At 42.3% G+C, this 18354-nt stretch overlaps 1 protein-coding gene and 1 long non-coding RNA gene across 7 annotated transcripts in view; one reads left to right on the top strand and one right to left on the bottom strand.

Moving 5' to 3' along the window:
* Positions 1-18354, bottom strand: part of LOC118153124 (uncharacterized) — a 40828-nt gene that overhangs the window by 19100 nt on the left and 3374 nt on the right. Inside the window, exon 1 of one of the 2 annotated variants that reach the window (XR_013529768.1) lies at positions 8307-8691. The exons of the other annotated variant lie outside the window; for it this stretch is intronic. This is a non-coding gene — a long non-coding RNA (uncharacterized LOC118153124). Of the gene's footprint in view, positions 1-8306; positions 8692-18354 lie in introns of those variants that run through there. 2 annotated transcript variants of the gene reach the window in all.
* SERPINE3 (serpin family E member 3) overlaps positions 8811-18354 on the top strand; it is a 43056-nt gene continuing 33512 nt past the window's right edge. For all 5 annotated transcript variants that reach the window (XM_035297658.3, XM_035297654.3, XM_035297650.3 and 2 more), the window contains exon 1: positions 8811-8974. The gene's annotated coding sequence lies outside the window, so the exon portion shown is untranslated. The remainder of the gene's footprint in view (positions 8975-18354) is intronic.

The following is an 18354-nucleotide window of genomic DNA, read 5'->3' as shown; positions in this document are numbered from 1 at the left end:
CTCTCTCATGCTGTGTGTGTGTGTGTGTGTGTGTGTGTGTGTGTGTGTGTTGGTTCTGTTTCTATGGAGAGCCCTCTGTAATATACTTGCCAGAGAAAATATAGTATGATCATGGACAACAGGCTCAGGCCTGCCCTCCTGCCTTCTGCAGCCTCCTGAGAGGTTGCACACTGCCTCCACACTGCCACCAGAGTCAGTGCTAGAGCACAGACACATGCACACCTTTGCACACACATACATGTCCCCAGCCCTTCCACTTCAACTCCGATTTCTTTCTTCCCCTGAAAGGGATACCTTCCCAATAGTACCCAACAAATATCACTGGATGAGGGGAATTTTAAGGACTTTTGGTTTGCTTCTTTATATTGTTCTATTTTGTTAAAACATTTTTTTTTTATTTATATCGTGTTGTTTGTTTGTTTTTTGAGACAGAGTCTCACTCTGTCACCCAGGCTGGAGTGCAGTGATGCGATCTCAGCTCACTGCAACCTCTGCCTCCTGGGTTCAAGTGATTCTCATGCCTCAGGCATGCCCCACCACGCCCAGTTAATGTTTGTATTTTTGGTAGAGATGAGGATTTCTCCATGTTGGCCAGGCTGGTCTCAAACTCCTGGCCTCAAGTGATCCCTCCACCTTGGCTTCCCAAAATGCTGGGATTACAGGTATGAGCCACCGAGACCAGCCAAAAATATTTTTCTTTTTCTTTTTCTTTTTTTTTAGAGCAAGAGTGAAAGTTTATTATTTTTTTTTAAAGAAAGCTTTAGAACAGGAATGAAAATAAAGTAAAGTACACTTGGAAGAGGGGCAAGTGGATATCTTGGAGGTCAAGTGCCCAGCTTGCCTTCTTCTGGCTTTGTGTCCTTTCTCTGGTAGAATGCCCCCAGAAGTCATATACCAGTGAAACTCTGCCATTTTGCCTCTTAATGTGAATGCTTGAGCTCCCCCAACTCCCAAGATCTGATCAGGAAGCAGCTGAGGATCAGAAGTTTCAGGTGTTTCCTATCAGCAATGAGCCTGCCTTTCCCTGGCACTGGCTGTGGCCAATTATTATTTTAGAGAGGCCATTCACAACCACCTGACCATCACCTGATGGTCACCTGCCTTTCCTGGGGGGATGTAGCGTGAGTCCCCTCCTGCCCGCTCACGCCTGGCTAGCTCCCTACTGTGACATCCACAGCTGTCTGTATGCTCACTGGCCAAGATCCTACCAGGGACAGGCCTTTCTGGGTACAATGAGTTGGCTCTGCGTGGCACTAAAAACATGCCGAGAGAATGGGAATCTCAAGTTCCCTTTGTCTTACATATTTATCTTTGTCTTACATATTTAGGTGGGTTAACCTAACAAGGGCTAGGGAACACTAAGTTTTCCTAAGTAACAAGCAGTTTACCAATTCATCTCAGGCCCAGTAACTATACCAAGGAGAATACACAAGAGTATTGAGCTCTGCACACGAAGCCTTGGGAAAGCCTGGGCAGTGCTTACAGCAGATCCCCCCCACAAAGACTGGCCAGGTCCTCTTGGGACAGCTCCCTGAGCCATGCACACAAAAAAAAGAGAGTGAGACTCCAGGGCCATCCTGATTTGTGTCTCCTCAATATGATAACTTTAAACATTAAAATAATATTTTTTAAAAACTTGAGCTGAGACTCTTTTTTTTTTTTTTTTTTTTGAGATGGAGTTTCGCTCTTGTTACCCAGGCTGGAGTGCAATGGCACGATCTTGGCTCACCGCAACCTCTGCCTCCTGGGTTCAGGCAATTCTCCTGCCTCAGCCTCCTGAGTAGCTGGGATTACAGGCACGCGCCACCATGCCCAGCTAGTTTTTTGTATTTTTAGTAGAGACGGGGTTTCACCATGTTGACCAGGATGATCTCGATCTTTTGACCTCGTGATCCACCCGCCTCAGCCTCCCATAGCGATGGGATTACAGGCTTGAGCCACCGCGCCCGGCCAAGCTGAGACTCTTGAAATACTTTAAAGCATTTTAAATTTCACATATATAATGAAATGCTATTAGGGTAATCATTTTAATATTAAAAATGAGAAAAAACAGTCGGGCACAGTGACTCACGCCTGTAATCCCAGCATTTTGGGAGGCCAAGGCGGGCAGATCAGCTGAGGTTAGGAGTTCGAGACCTGCCTGGCCAAAATGGTGAAACCCCATCTCTACCAAAACTATGAAAATTAGTCAGGCATGGTGGTGGGCACCCGTAGTCCCAGCTACTCTGGAGGTTGAGGCAGGAGAGTCACCCAAACCCAGAAGGCAGAGGTTGCGGTGAGTTGAGATTGCAGCAGTGCACTCCAGTCTAGTGACAGAGTGAGACTCTGTCTCAAAAAAAAAACGGTTTTTTTTTTTTTGTTAGGATGGTGGTTTTTTTACCACAGGAAAAAATATAATTCTAATTATATCAGGCCGGGCACAGTGGCTCAAGCCTGTAATCCCAGCACTATGGGAGGCTGAGGTGGGTGGATCACGAGGTCAAGAGATCGAGACCGTCCCGGTCAACAGGGTGAAACCCCGTCTCTACTAAAAATACAAAAATTAGCTGGGCATGTTGGCGCGCGCCTGTAGTCCCAGCTACTCAGGAGGCTGAGGCAAGAGAATTGCTTGAACCCAGGAGACGGAGGTTGTGGTGAGCTGAGATCGCGCCATTGCACTCCAGCCTGGGTAATAAAAGCGAAACTCCGTCTCAAAAAAAAAAAAAAATTCTAATTATATCATAATAATGATAATAAAAACATTTTTTCCTGAATGTTGTAACATTTAGCTACTTGCTTTTATTTAATATTAAAGTTTGCCATGGATTATTTTCTTGATTTAAATTAACATCTATTTATTGAGCAAATTTTATATTACTTTTCTTATTAAAAGTCTCCACAGCTTTTATAATCTTCAGGTCCCTCCAAATGTGGAACTAACCCTTTAAGTGAAGGATAATTTGTAATTAGATTTCTCAATTGATGTAATTTGTCTTTATTTATAGGATTTACTAATTACCCAATGGAGATTATTTTACAAAAACATGGAGTTGAAGTATTTTACTAAATAACTTTATATACAATTTATAACTGAGATACTACGAAAAACATTTGAATGTATAGGACTAAGTATTCTTTAAGAGTATTTTGGCAACAACAGGAGGTGTATATTTTCAAATGACCATAAGGGACATTTACCTGACAGGATCATTATGAAGATTAAATGAGATAATGCTTGTAAAAGGCTTTGCATGGCCCTTCTCAATAAAAGTAGGCTCTTATTTTTTAAATCTAACTAAAAATAGGGCTGGGCATGCTGGCTCATGCCTATAATCCCAGCACTTTGGGAGGCCAAGGCGGGTAGATCACCTGAGTTCAGGAGTTTGAGACCAGCCTGGCCAACATAGCAAAGCCTCACCTCTACTAAAAATACAAAACTTAGCCAGGTGTGGTGGCACACGCCTGAGTCCCAGCTACTCAGGAGGCTGAGGCAGGGGAATTGCTTGAACCCAGGAGGCCGAGGATGCAGTGAGCCAAGATTGCCCCACTGCACTCCAGCCTGGGTGACAGACTGACACTCTGCCTCAAAATGTAATAATAAATTTTTAAAGATCTAACTAAAAATAATAACACAGTTATGCACTGTATAATGACATTTCAGTCAATGACAGATCACATATACAACAGTGGTCCCATGAGACTATAATGGAGTCGAAAACTTCCCATGCACCTAAGTGATGTCATAGCCATCATAACACCATATAGCATAACTCATTACTCACGTATTTGTAGTAATGCTGGTGTAAGCCCATCTGCTATGCTGCCAGTCATATAAAAGTATAGCAATGCAATTATGAACAGTCCATAATTCTTCATAATAAATTACTTACTGTGTTTCTAGTTTATATATTTACTATACTTTTAGTCCTTATTTTAGACTGTACTCCTTCTACTCATAAAAAAAAAAAAAAATGTTAGCTGGGCACAGTAGCCCATGCCTATACTCCCAGCTAGTCATGAGGCAGGAAGATCACTTGAGCCCAGAAGTTGGAGGCCAGTCTGGGCAATCTGGGCAAGATACTGTCTCTACAAAAAGAAAAAGGTTTAAAAACTTTTCTAAAGACTGTCAAACGCCTTCATCATGTACTTGAGGAGGATCCAGAGGAAGGCTTTGTTATGGCAGATGACGGCTCCATGCATGTTATGGCCCCTGAAGACCTTCCAGTGGGATTAGATGTGGAGGTGGAAGACAGTGATACTGACGATCCTGACCCTGTGAAGGCTGAGGCTAATGCAGGTGTTTATATCTTAGTTTTTAACAAAAAAGTTTAAAGAATAAAAATAAATAAATACATAAATAAAAGTAATATAGAGGCCAGGCGCAGTGGCTCATGCCTGTAATCCCAGCACTTTGGGAGGCCGAGGTGGGTGAATCACCTGGGATCAGGAGTTCAAGACCAGCCTGGCCAACATGGAGAAACCCCATCTCTAGTAAAAATACAAAATTAGCTGGGCTTGGTGGCGCATGCCTATAATCCCAGCTACTCGGGAGGCTGAGGCAGGAGAATTGCTTGAATCAGGGAGGCAGAGGTTGCAGTGAACCAGGATCGCACCATTGCACTCCAGCCTGAGCAACAAGAGTGAAACTCCGTCTCAAAAAAAAAAAAAGAAAGAAAGAAAAGAAAAAAGCATATAGAATACAGACATAAAGAAAATATTTTTGTACAGCTCTACAATGTATTTGTGTTTTAAATTCAGTGTTATCGCAAAAAAGTCAAAAGTAAAACAAAATTTAAGTTTAGTCAAGTAAGCTAAGGTTAATTTGTTATTGAAGATAGAAAAATATTTTCTAAATGTAATGTAGCCTAAGTGTAGGTGTTTGTGAAGTCTATGGTAGTGTATGGTAATGTCACAGGCCATCCCGTGCACTCCCCACTCACTCACTGAATCACCTACAGTAACTTCCAACCCTGCAAGCTCCATGCATGGTAAATACCTTACACAGGTGCACCATTTTAAAATCTTTTATGCTGTATTTTTTCTATGTCTTGTCTATGTTTAGATTTGTTTAGATACACAAATACTTCCTGTTGGGTTATATTGTCTACAGCATTCAGTACCGTAACATGCTGTTCAGGTTTATAGCTGAAGAGCAATAGGCTAGACCCTACAGCCTACATGTAGAGCAGGCTCCGCCATCTAGGTTTGTGTAAGTACACTCTGTGATGCTTGCACAACAATGAAATTGCCTAATAGTGCATTTCTCAGGACCTATCCTTATTGTTAAGTGATGCATGATAGTATATGTTTAAAGAACTTCAAGATTTACAAACTACTTTCATATAAATTATTTCACTTAAACACAAACTTGAGGTGCAGTTATTATTTCTGGTTTACAGATTAGGAAACTGAGGCTCAAAGACGTTAAAGAGACTGGGCCCAGGCAATTCAGCAAGGAATAACATGGCAGGGCTGGGATTAAGCTGTGGGACATGACGGGGATCCTGCTCACTGACTTGACTTGTGGGGCCCCAGTGCAAACCCCCTGCTCACAAGGCTTTAGCTCCTGCTGCCTTAGTGGCTCCACAGCTCATACCTGATTCTTTCTGAAAAAGAAACCCAGCATTCCCTGGCATTACCACTGACTCTGGGCTCCCTGTTAACTCCTGAATTTAGAAAGCAGGCATTAGTCCCCTAATCCCCACAAGCCCCTCCCTCTCTGTGGAATCTGGATAAACTCCAGGCCTGAGAGATGCAAGAGAGAGGCAGCTTCCCCAGTGTGATTGGCAGGAGGCAGATCCCCAGGGCTGGCATGGGACAGGAGGCTGCCTCTGGCAGGCAAGCAGCTCACAGCTGCCCCACCTGGCTGCTGGGCCAGTCCCCTTGAACCTGGGATGAGGAGCCACGAGTCCCCACTTTACCATGAATCCATGCAGGGCAAAGGTTCCTAAGTATTTTTTCTTATTTGTATAACAGTTCAAATATCTGCTCTTTTCTTATCTCATAGGGAAAAAGGTTTTGAGTAAAAAGTAAGACCTAAGTGATACTGTAAACTCCTCAGCATGGAGCGTGAGATGACAAAGTATCTGTTAAAAAGCCAACTCTCCCTTTCTTTGATTCACTCATTTGTTCAATAACTATGTATTAAGCACCTTCCATATGCCAGACTCTATTCTCAGAACTGGAAATACGGCTATGAACAAGAAAAAACTCCCCCTATCCTCATGGAGTATAATGTCCAAGCCACCAATAATCAGACAGTCAGGGCTCCATTATTCTTCTGAGTATTTTCTTCAGTGGAATGTCCCCAAATGAAAGCAGCGCTACCCTGCTTCTAGGATGACAAGCCCAGTGTATTGGAAAATACAAACTAATCTAAATACACACTGAAACAAACAATAGGTACCAAGGGTAATTCCTTGTGTAGTCTATGATATGCAAAGTGAATTTTTGTAAAGGATACCTCATCTTCCGTTTTAACAGGCATAAATAAAAACCTGTTTGCTGTGCTTAAAACTGGTAAACAAGCTTTTCCACAAAAAACAGTCCTTTGCTTATAAACATGTTTTTTTCAAAAGTAGTTAAAATGATCAACATGTTTACGCCATTCCCAATGAGCATATGGCTACCTCCTTCAAAAACGATAAACAGCTCTACCCCAGAGTCATAGACATGTTTTGGACTGTACAGAAAATTTATGGCATAAACTGGTAAGTTGTGATATAACTTGGAAACCACATGTACAGCCAGTGATGTCATGGCTTAGGTAATTTTTGGGTGCAACCAATATGGTAGACGCAACCACAAACCATTAGACTAGGAGGCAAGTCCAGAGCTCCCAGGCTCTGCAGTTAGCACAGAGACCCGCTGCCAGACTGTGTGAGTGTTGATGACCCCCTACATCTTCCCACTGTGTCCCAAGCTGGCTGCAGTTCACCACATGCCACCCATAAGGGACTCTGTCCTGGGGAAGATGGAGACAAAGACCTCTGCCAGTGGAGACCATGGGATGCATCAGCCAAGAGTGAGTGCAGCCAAAGCCAAGGGGGAGATGGGTCAGTTCCTGACAGGTGGCACGTGCCTTCCCTACTCAGCCCCCTCTTGCTGGCTCACAGGTGCCTCTTAGCTTGTTGAAGGAAATGAGTAACTGAACTCTCTTTAAACTAAGTGGTGTTTTTGTGTGTGATGGTTCCCACTCATTAACATTCTTTTTAAAATCCTTTTGTTATTTATTTTTAGATATGGGGTCTTGTTCTGTAGCACAGACTGGAGTGCAGTGACATGAAAGCTCACTGCAGTCGCAAGCTCCTGGGCTCAGGTGATCCTCCCGCCTAAGGCTCCCGAGCAGCTGGAACTAAAGGCATGCATGCCACTCCTTGACATACTAAACCTAGGCTCTAGCTTTGACTAAAGATGTAATTCCTCAGAATAAAAAACCCTTTATACTACTATGTGCATTAACGATTCCAACAAAGAGGACCTGGGAAGCCCATGGTGCTTGAAATTTTCCATTTTCTAGGAATAATCAGCTTTGGGCTCTGTTGGAGTGCGGCTGCTCCAAGATATAATGTAGCAGGCCCTGAAGGTGGGAACCCTGAGAGAGCCCCGGACTTGTCCACTGAGACCTCCATCCTTCACACCCTTGGCTAAGAGGCGAGCAGGACCGACAGCCTTGGTCACCTGAAAGGGCAATCCACCAGCCTCCCAGGGCGGCCTCACTGTGTTCCATCTACAACCTAGCTCTGACACCCTGCTTCCCAATTGGCTTGCTGGATTCAGAGCACTGGGCACCAAGTCCATGTTTTGGTGGCATTGCTAATTACACAGACACTGTGTCCAGGCTCCTGCATCCAGAAACATTCCAGACCAGCGCCAGCCTTTGTGGCTTCTCTGTGCTGCCCCTCCTACAGCACACTTTCCTCCATCCAAACCGCATCACCATCACTCTTGTGACAAAAACAGAAATAACAAAGTTTAAAAATCTTGATCTCACAACCTCCCACTTCCTCCTACCTCTGATCTCCTGTGGGGCATGGTTGCAGAATGTGTGTGCTGCAATTCTGCCTCTGCTTTAAAATTATCCTCTTTACCTTGTCCCTCAGGCCCCACTGCATTTTCCTAGGAACAGGCTGGAAAATGGAGGTGCAGCCTCCCTGGTACCCCAAGAGCAGAGCATTAACTGGCACATCACAGTGCCAAGGGCCCTCTTTCATTTGCAGAATGCTTTAAACCCAACTGTTGCTCTCTCCATCCCCTCCTTATCTTATTTCCCTTCTTTCCTCCCCCACCAAAAAAAAAAAAAAGAAAGAAAGAAAAAGGGTGGTCACCTTGCATGGGTTGGGTTGATGTATCAGCGTGGCATCCTGTTCCTAGGCTCTTTCCTGAAGTCTGCAGGGTCTGCCAGGGACCATGTGCCCCTCTCCCCCAGCCCTAATCTCTCCCATGAGCAGAATTTGTTTAAAGCTACTATTGAAAGACTCACAGAATTCCCCTAGCCTTGCTGTCCTTACTCCCACTCATGAACTCCTGTGCAGCTTCACAGTGGCTCGTGATTTGTTTTCTGAGATTGTGGCCTCAGTGTGACCAGCAACAAATGTTTCTGACGTGTTTGGCTCAGGCCATAGTGTGTGGGAAATGAAAAGGACATACAGGAATGACAGCCAAGGCAGTGGCTGGCCACAGCCCATGGTATTGCTCAGGAGCTCCCTCTCTGGGCTTGAGAGCTTCAGGGCCACCTGGGCATGCTTGTGATTCATCAATGTCTCTGCTGTGTAATAATGCCACCAGGCAGTTTGCCCACATGCTACCCAGCGTGTCATCCAGTAGCCAGTGGAGTCCTGTACTTTGTGGGTTCCCAGGAGGTCATGGAGTTTTCAGAGCTGAGCCAAAGGGTCTTTATGAAACAGTTCAGGCTACTTCAGGGATGGCAAATACATTTCTTCTCACACACCAACTCTGATGTACTGGAAGTGACTCCCCGAGTGCAAGAAGACCTGTAAGTCATGGCTGAGCTCACTGGGAAGGAATGTTGTGACAAATCAGGGATGCCCCACTCCATGAAGAAGAAGGAGAGGCACATGCCCTGAGCCTGTAGCCCCTGGGCTGGTTTTTCCTACTAACATGCTTTTCAATTCCTTAAGAGTGAGGCTTGCTTGGTGAGGAACAGCCTCACCTGTCTTGTTATCCAGCCTGGATATTAGGGAGAAAAATAGGGGATAACTCCAACTCTCCTTTATTTTCTTTCATTGGTTAAATCTAACTGTATAAAAGTCATCAAAGTGCAAATTACATAGAAATATATGAAAAAAATGGGATGGAAAGCAAGACTTAAAGAACCAGAACATACAAACACAATTCGATGCATTTTTTCCATTTTCAACCTTAGTTACTTTCTGCTGAATTTTCTCTGTTTTTAGGATTATTTTCCAAGCTAAGTAATAATTGCTTTGAACTCATACTAAGGCCTTATTTGGAGCCAGAAATTGTTTGAGGCAGAAATGCTGTTCACACTGGTTCTGGTATCAAATTCACCAGCGCAAACAATACCTTCATGAGCCCTGAGCATATGTCCCCAGAATTTGTGAGGTCCCCAAAACACCTCTGCTATGGTCTCTAAATTCATATGTTGAAACTTTATAGGAGGTGATTAAGAATTGAGAGCAGAGCCCTCATGAATAGGATTAGTGCCCTTATGAAAGGGCTCAAAAGAACTAGCTTTTGTATCTCTTCTGCCCTGTGGAAACACCTGGACACCATCATCTATGAGGAATGGGCCCTTACTGGACACCAAATTGGCCAATACCTTGATCTTGATCTTGATCTTGGACTTCCCAGCCTCCAGAACTATGAGCAATACATTTACTTTGTTTATAAATTACCCAGTTTAAGATTTTTTGTTATAGCAGCAGAAGCAAAGACACCTTCCATCTCTTTGCCTTATTACTTAGTCTCTCACTTCTAGTTCACAGCACATGACTTCTCACACCACATCTACACTTTAAACCTCTCACAACCACAAACCCACTCTTCCTAATCAGAACCAAAATATGAGAATGACAAAAATCACTATGCATGCCTCTAACATCTGCCCAACACTTTCTCTAATTTGGTGACATCCATCTTTGGAGACTGTCAACCATGTGTTGATTGTATCACCTAAATTTCTTTAACACTGGCAGACATTTACCATTTTACGTTCTATAAATGTTAATAGAAAAAAGGAATTCATTAAGAGTTGAAAGGACTAGCCACAAACTGGGAATAAAATTTTTGAAAGCATCTACCTGAAAAAGGATTTATACCCAAAATATACAAAGAATGCCTAAAACTCAACAATAAGAAAACAAACAACTCAATTAAAAAGTGGACAAAAGATCTGAGCAAACACCTACCCAAAGAAGACATGCAGATGGTAAATATGCTTATGAAAAGATGCTGCCACTCATGTCATCTGAGAATTGCAAGTTGAAACAACAATGAGACACCACTATGTGCATATTACAATGGCTAAAACACAAAACATTGACAACACCGAAAGGTAGCAAGGATGGGGAGTGACAGAAACACCCATTTATTGCTGGTGGAAATGCAAAAAAGCACAGCCATTTAGAAGACAGATGGGCAGTTTATTACAAAGCTAAACATAGTCTTACCATAAAGTCACACAATTGACTCCTAAGTATCCAATTGAATTGAAAACACAAAAATCTGCACACGAATGTTTACAGTGGCCTCCTTTGTAATTGCCAAAACTTGGATGCAAGCAAAATGTCATTCAATAGGTGAATGAATAAATGAACTGTGGGATATGCATATAATGGAATACTATTTAGTGATAAAAAGAAATGAGGTATCAAGCCTCAAAAGCACATGGAAGAAGTTTAAATGCATTTTGCTAAGTAAAAGAGGCCAGTTTGAAAAGGCAACATACTGTATGATTACAAGTAAATGACATTCTGGAACAGGCAAAACTATAGAGACAGTAAAAAGGTCAGTGGTTCCCGGGGTTAAGGGAAAAGGAGGAGGGAAGAATTAATGTATGGAACACAGAGCAATTTTAGGGGAATGTAACTATTCTGTATGTTACTATAATGGGGGACACATGACATTATGTATTCGACAAAACTCATAGAACAGTACAACAGAGTAAGCCCTAATGTAAACTGTTGACTCTACTTAATAATGTATCAATTATAACAAATATACCAATATGCAATATGTTAATAATTGGGGAAACTGGGAAGAAGGAAGAGGGGGTTTATGGGAACTCCATACTTTCTGCTCAATTTTTCTGGAAACCTAAAACTGTTCTTAAAACAGTCTATTAATAATAAAAAGAGGGAAGGAGGAAGATGGCGCTGTAGGAACAGCTCAGGATTGTAGCTACCAGTGAAAGCACAGAGGGTGAGTGAACGCCATATTTCCAGACAGATCTTTATTGCCCACAGACCAGGAGATTCCAAGGTGGAGGAGACCCACAGGTCACCAGAGCAGCTGTTTTGGCCAGAGCGGCTGTTTCGGCCGGCACAGCTGTTTCAGCCAGCGCCACAGTGCAGCGGCTCTCCATACAAAATACACTGGTCTGGTTGCCCTGTTAAACTGGCAATTTGAGATCTGGGAAGGCAGATTAGCCCATTCATCTGATTAAACGGGACTGAAACATAAAGCAGGCCAGGAGATTCCCAGGCAGCCACGTTGTTTCAGCCAGCGCAGTGGGTTGCTGCACAGGAAATCACACAGATCCCAGCGCCCTTTCATCAGGCAACTGGAACACCTGGGAGAGAGTCAACCGTTCAACTTAAAAAAAAAAAAAGGGCTCTGAGGCAGGGAGCCAGGTGATCAGGCTTGGCGGGTCCCACGCCCTCAAAAACAAACAAACAGCAATTGGAAACACTCGGGGTTGAGAGTTTCACGGCAAGCACAGCTAAAACCAGGACGGCCCAGCTCTGTGTGGGAGGGGCGTCCGCCATTACCAAAGCACTCCACCCCTACAGAGGTAGTCTGCCATTGCTGACACAGCCCGCCATTGCTGAGGCAACCTGCCATAACAGAGAGAGTCTGCCATTACAGAGGCAGGCCAACATTGCTGTGGCAGTTCTAACCACACCCATATAAACAGGACTGCAGGGAAATACACACGGCAGCAGGGTGGAGCCAACAGCAGGGCAGAACACACAGCAGAGGCTCAGCAAAACCTCTACAGGCAGTGACTAGGCTGTCCCCTTGCTGAGCAGGACAGCCCGGGGGTTGGTGGGAGGAAGGCAGCAATGCAACGGCTATCATAAATAAAGCCCTAACCCCCTGGGACAGAGCACCTGGGGAAAAAAAGGGGGTTTAGGAGTTCTGCTGCAGCAGACTTAAATGTACCTTCCTAGCAGCTCTGAATGAACAACAGAGCTCACAGCTCGGCACTTGAGCTCCTATAAAGAACAGACTGTCTCCTCAAGCAGCTCCCTGATGCCCGTATATCCAAAGAGTCACCTCACAAAGGACTGATCAGACTGACATTTGGCAGGCATCATTCTGGGACAAAGATAGCAGAAGAAAAAACTGGTAGCAACCCTTACTGTTCTGCAGCTGCTGCAGGTGACCCCCAGGAAAGCAGGGCCTAGAGTGGACCTCAGCAGTCCTAAACCAGAGGAGCCAGTCTGTTAGAAGGAAAACTAAGAAACAGAAATAACTTCATCATCAACAATCTGGACGTCCACTCAGAGACCCAATCGGAAAATCAGCAACTACACAGACAACAGGTGGATAAACCCACAAAGATGGGAAGAAACCAGCACAAAAAGGAGGAAAACACCTGAAACCAGAACACCTCACTTCCTACAAGGGATCACAACTCCTCACCGGCAAGGGAACAAAGCTGGATGGAGAATGAGTGTGATGAAATGACGGAATTAGACTTTAGCAGGTGGGTAATGAGATTCTTCCGTGAGCTAAAAGAACATGTTCTAAGTCAATGCAAAGAAACTAAGAACCTTGATAAAAGATTTGATGTAATGATAAAAAGAATGGACAACTTAGAGAGGAATATGAGTGAATTGATGGGGCTGAAAAACACAACACGAGAACTTCACAAAGCATGCACAAGTTTCAACAGCCAAACTGACCAAGCAGAAGAAAGGATATCAGAGGTCAAAGATCAACTCCACGAAATAAAACAAGAAGGCAAGATTAGAGAAAAAAGCACAAAAAGGAATGAACAAAGTCTCCAAGAAATGTGGGACTACGTGAAGAGACCTAATCTACCTTTGATAGGTGTACCTGAATGTGATGAAGAAAATGAATCCAAGGCGGAAAACACTTTTCAGGATATTATCCAGGAAAATTTCCCCAACATAGCAAGGCAGGCCAAAATTCAAATCCAGGAAATACAGAGAACACCACAAAGATATTCCTCAAGAAGAGCAACCCCAAGGCACATAATCGTCAGATTCACCAGGGTTGAAATGAAGGAGAAAATGCTACGGGCAGCCAGAGAGAAAGGTCGGGTTACCCACAAAGGGAAGCCCATCAGACTCACAGCAGATCTCTCGGCAGAAACCCTACAAGCCAGAAGAGAGTGGGGGGTCAATATTCAACATCCTTAAAAAAAAGAACTTGCAACCAAGACTTTCATATCCAGCCAAACTAAGCTTCATAAGTGAAGGAAAAATAAAATCCTTCACGAACAAGCAAGTACTCAGAGATTTTGTCACCACCAGGCCTGCTTTACAAGAGCTCCTGAAAGAGGTGCTACACATAGAAAGGAACAACCAGTACCAGCCACACCAAAAACATACCAAATGCTAAAGAGCATCAACAAAATGAAGAATCTGCATCAACTAATGAGCAAAACAGCCAGCTAGAATCAAAATGGCAGTATCAAATTCACACATAACAATATTAACCCTAAATGTAAATGGGCCAAATGCACCAATCAAAAGACACAGACTGGCAAATTGGATAAAAAGCCAAAACCCATTGGTGTGCCATATCCAGGAAACCCATCTCACATGCAAGGATACACAAAGGCTCAAAATAAAGGGATGGAGGAAGATTTACCAAGCAAATGGAGAGCAAAAAAAAAGCAGGACTTGCAATTCTCATCTCTGATAAAATAGACTTTAAAGCAACAAAGATCAAAAGAGACAAAGAAGGTCATTACATAATGGTAAAAGGATCGATACAACAAGAAGAGCTAACAATCCTAACTATATATGGACCCAATACAGGAGCACCCAGATGTATAAGGCAAGTTCTTAATGACTTACAAAGAGACTTAGACTCCCACACAATAATAGTGGGAGACTTTGACACTCCACTGTCAAGATGAGACAGATCAACCAGTCAGAAAATTAATAAGGATATCCAGGACTTGAACTCAGACCTGGAACAAGCAAACCTGATAGACATTTACAGAACTCTCCAACCCAAATCCACAGGATATACATTCTTCTCAGCACCACATCACACCTACTCTAAAATTGACCACATAATTGAAAGTAATCACTCCTCAGCAAATGCAAAAGAATGGAAATCATAACAAACAGTCTCTCAGACCACAGTGCAATCAAGTTAGAACTCAGAATTCAGAAACTAACTCAGAACCGCACAGCTTCATGGAAACTGAACAGCTGGCTCTTGAATGTTGACTGGATAAACAATGAAAGGAAGGCAGAAATAAAGAAGTTCTTCAAACCCAACGGAACGAAGACACAACATACCACAATCTCTGGGACACATTTAAAGCAGTTTCTAGAGGAAAATGTATAGCAATAAGTGCCCACATGAGAAGAATGGAGAGATCTAAAATTGACACCCTATCGTCAAAAATTGAAAGAGCTAGAGGAGCAAGATCAAAAAAACTCAAAACCTAGCAGAAGACAAGAAATAACTAAGATCAGAGCAGAACTGAAGGAGATAGAGACACGAAAAACCCTTCAAAAAATCAATAAATCCAGGAGCTGGTTTTTTGAAAGGATCAACAAAATAGACAGACCACTAGCCAGATTAATAAAAAAGAAAAGAGAGAATAACCAAATAGATACAATAAAAAACGATAAAGGGGAAATCACCACAGATTCCACAGAAATTCAAACCATCATCAGAGAATATTACAAACAACTCTATGCACATAAACTAGTAAACCTGGAAGAAATGGATAAATTCCTGAACTCCTGTGTCCTCCCAAGCATAAACCAGGAGGAAGTCGAAACTATGAACAGACCAATAACAAGATCTGAAGTTGAGGCAGCAATTAAGAGCCTACCACACAAAAAAAGCCCAGGTCCAGATGGGTTCACAGTCGAATTCTACCAGACACACAAAGAGGAACTGTTACCATTCCTCCTGAAACTATTCCAAATAATCCAAAAAGAGGGAATCCTTACCAAATCATTTTATGAGACCAACATCATCCTGATACCAAAACCCAGCAGAGACTCAACAAGAAAAGAAAACTTCAGGCCAATATCCATGATAAACATAGACGCAAAAACCTTCAATAAAATTCTGGCAAGCTAATTGCAACAGCAAATCAAAAAGCTTATCCACCATGATCAAGTAGGATTCATCCCAGGGATGCACAGCTGGTTCAACATACGCAGTCTATAAACGTAATTCACCACATAAACAGAACCAAAAACAAAAACCACATGATTATCTCAATTGACGCAGAGAAGGCCTTTGACAAAATTCAACAGCCCTTTATGCTAAAAACCCTCAATAAACTCGGTATCAATGAAATGTATCTCAAAATAATAAAAGCTATTTATGACAAACCAACAGCCAATATCATACTGAATGGGCAAAAACTGGAAGCATTCCCTTTGAAATCTGGCACTAGAAAAGGATACTCTCTCTCACCACTCCTATTCAATATAGTACTGGAAGTTCTAGCCAGAGCAATCAGGCAAGAAAAAGAAATAAAGGGTATTCAAATAGGAAAGGAAGAAGCCAAATTGTCTCTATTTGCAGATGACATGATAGTATATCTAGAAGACCCATTGTCTTAGCCCAAAAACTGCTGAAACTGATAAGCAACTTCAGCAAAGTCTCAGGATACAAAATCAATGTGCAAAAATCATAAGCATTCCTATACACCAATAGCAGACTTAAAGAGAGCCAAATCAAGAACAAACTGCCATTCACAATTGCTACAAAAAGAATAAAATACCTAGGAATACAACTAACAAGGAACGTAAAGGACCTCTTCAAGGAGAACTACAAACCACTGCTCAACGAAATGAGAAAGGACACAAACAGATGGAGAAACATTCCATGTTCATGGTTAGGAAGAATCAGTATCGTGAAAATGGCCATACTGCCCAAAGTAATTTACAGATTCAATGCTATCTCCATCAAGCTACCAATGACCTCCTTCACAGAACTGGAAAAAACCACCTTAAACTTCATATGGAACCAAAAGAGAGCCTGCATAGCCAAGTCAATTCTAAGCAAAAAGAACACAGCAGGAAGTATCTACCGGACTTCAAACTATACTACAAGGCTACAGTAATCAAAACAGCATGGTACTGGTACCAAAACAGAGATATAGACCAATGCAACAGAACAGAAGCATCGGAGCAACACAACATATCTACAACCATACAATCTTGGATAAGCCTGACAAAAACAAGCAATGGGGAAAGGATTCCCTGTTTAATAAATGGTGTTGGGAAAACTGGCTAGCCATGTGCAGAAAGCAGAAACTGGGCCCCTTCCTGACACCTTACACTAAAATTAACTCCAGATGGATTAAAGACTTAAACATAAGACCTGGCACCATAAAAACCCTAGAAGAAAATCTAGGCAAAACCATTCAGGACATAGGAGTAGGCAAGGACTTCATGAACAAAACACCAAAAGCATTGGCAACAAAAGCCAAAATAGACAAATGGGACCTAATCAAACTCCACAGCTTCTGCCTGTCAAAAGAAACAGTCATTATTGTGAATCAGCAACCAATAGAATGGGAAAAAATGTTTGCAGTTTACCCATCTGACAAAGGGCTGATATCCAGAATTTACAAAGAACTAAAACAGATTTACAAGAAAAAAACAAACGAGCCCATTAAAAAATGGGCAAAAGATATAAACAGACACTTTAAAGAAGACATACATGAGGCCAACAAACATATTTAAAAATGCTCATCATCACTGGTCATTAGAGAAATGCAAATCAAAACTACATTGGGATACCGTCTCATGCCAGTTAGAATGGCAATCATTAAAAAATCTGTAGACAGCAGATGCTGGAGAGGATGTGGAGAAATAGGAACACTTTTACACTGCTGGTGGGAGTGTAAATTAGTTCAACCATTGTGGAAGACAGTGTGGTGATTCCTCAAGGACCTAGAAATAGAAATTCCATTTGACCCAGCAATCCCATTACTGGGCATATATCCAAAGGACTATAAATCATTCTACTATAAGGACACATGCACATGAAAGTTCATTGCAGCACTGTTTACAATAGCAAACCAACCCAAATGCCCATCGATGATAGACTGGACCGGGAAAATGTGGCACATATACACCGTGGAATATTATGCAGCAATCAGAAATGATGAGTTCGTGTCCTTTGTAGGGACATGGATAAATCTGGAGAACATTATTCTCAGCAAACTGACACAAGAACAGTAAATGAAATACCACATGTTCTCACTCATAGGCGGGTGATGAACAATGAGAACACATGGACACAGGGAGGGAAGCATCACACACTGGAGTCTGTTGGGGGAAATAGGGAGGGACAGCGGTGGGGGGAGTTGGGGAGGGATAGCATGGGGAGAAATGCCAGATGTGGGTGAAGGGGAGGAAGGCAGCAAATCACACTGCCACGTGTGTACCTATGCAATTATCTTGCATGTTCTGCACATGTACCCCAAAACCTAAAATGCAATAATAAAAAAAAAAAACAACAACAAAATAATAATAATAATAAAAAGAACATGGCAATAAAAGCATGAAGCATGGAAATTTAATCAAGAATATACACAAGATCTCTATTTTTAAAACTTTAAAGTTTTATTAAAATAATCTGATAGGAGATGATTTTAATAAATGAAAAGACATTCCATAGTCTTGGATGGGATAACTTATTAAATTGTTAAATTTTTCCAGATAAATCAATAGATTCAGTGCCGTGATAATCCCATTTTAGTTGAATTTTTTTTTTTGAGGCTCTTAGAAAACTGACTTTAAAATGGATTTGGAGAATCAATAAATTTTTTGAAAGCTCAATCAACTTTTAAAAAGAATAGTAAAGAGAGGAACTTGTCTATTACATAATAAGGCATCTTTTGGCCAGGTGTGGTGGCTCACACCTGTAATCCGAGCACTTTGGGAGGCCAAGGCAGGTGGATCACTTGAGGTCAGGAGTTCAAGACTA

Source organism: Callithrix jacchus, chromosome 1 (assembly GCF_049354715.1).
Source record: "Callithrix jacchus isolate 240 chromosome 1, calJac240_pri, whole genome shotgun sequence".
In the NCBI taxonomy this organism is placed as follows: Eukaryota; Metazoa; Chordata; class Mammalia; order Primates; family Cebidae; genus Callithrix; species Callithrix jacchus.
The sequence above is the reverse complement of the archived record's forward strand: the minus strand, read 5'-3'. Positions and strand labels throughout refer to the sequence as shown.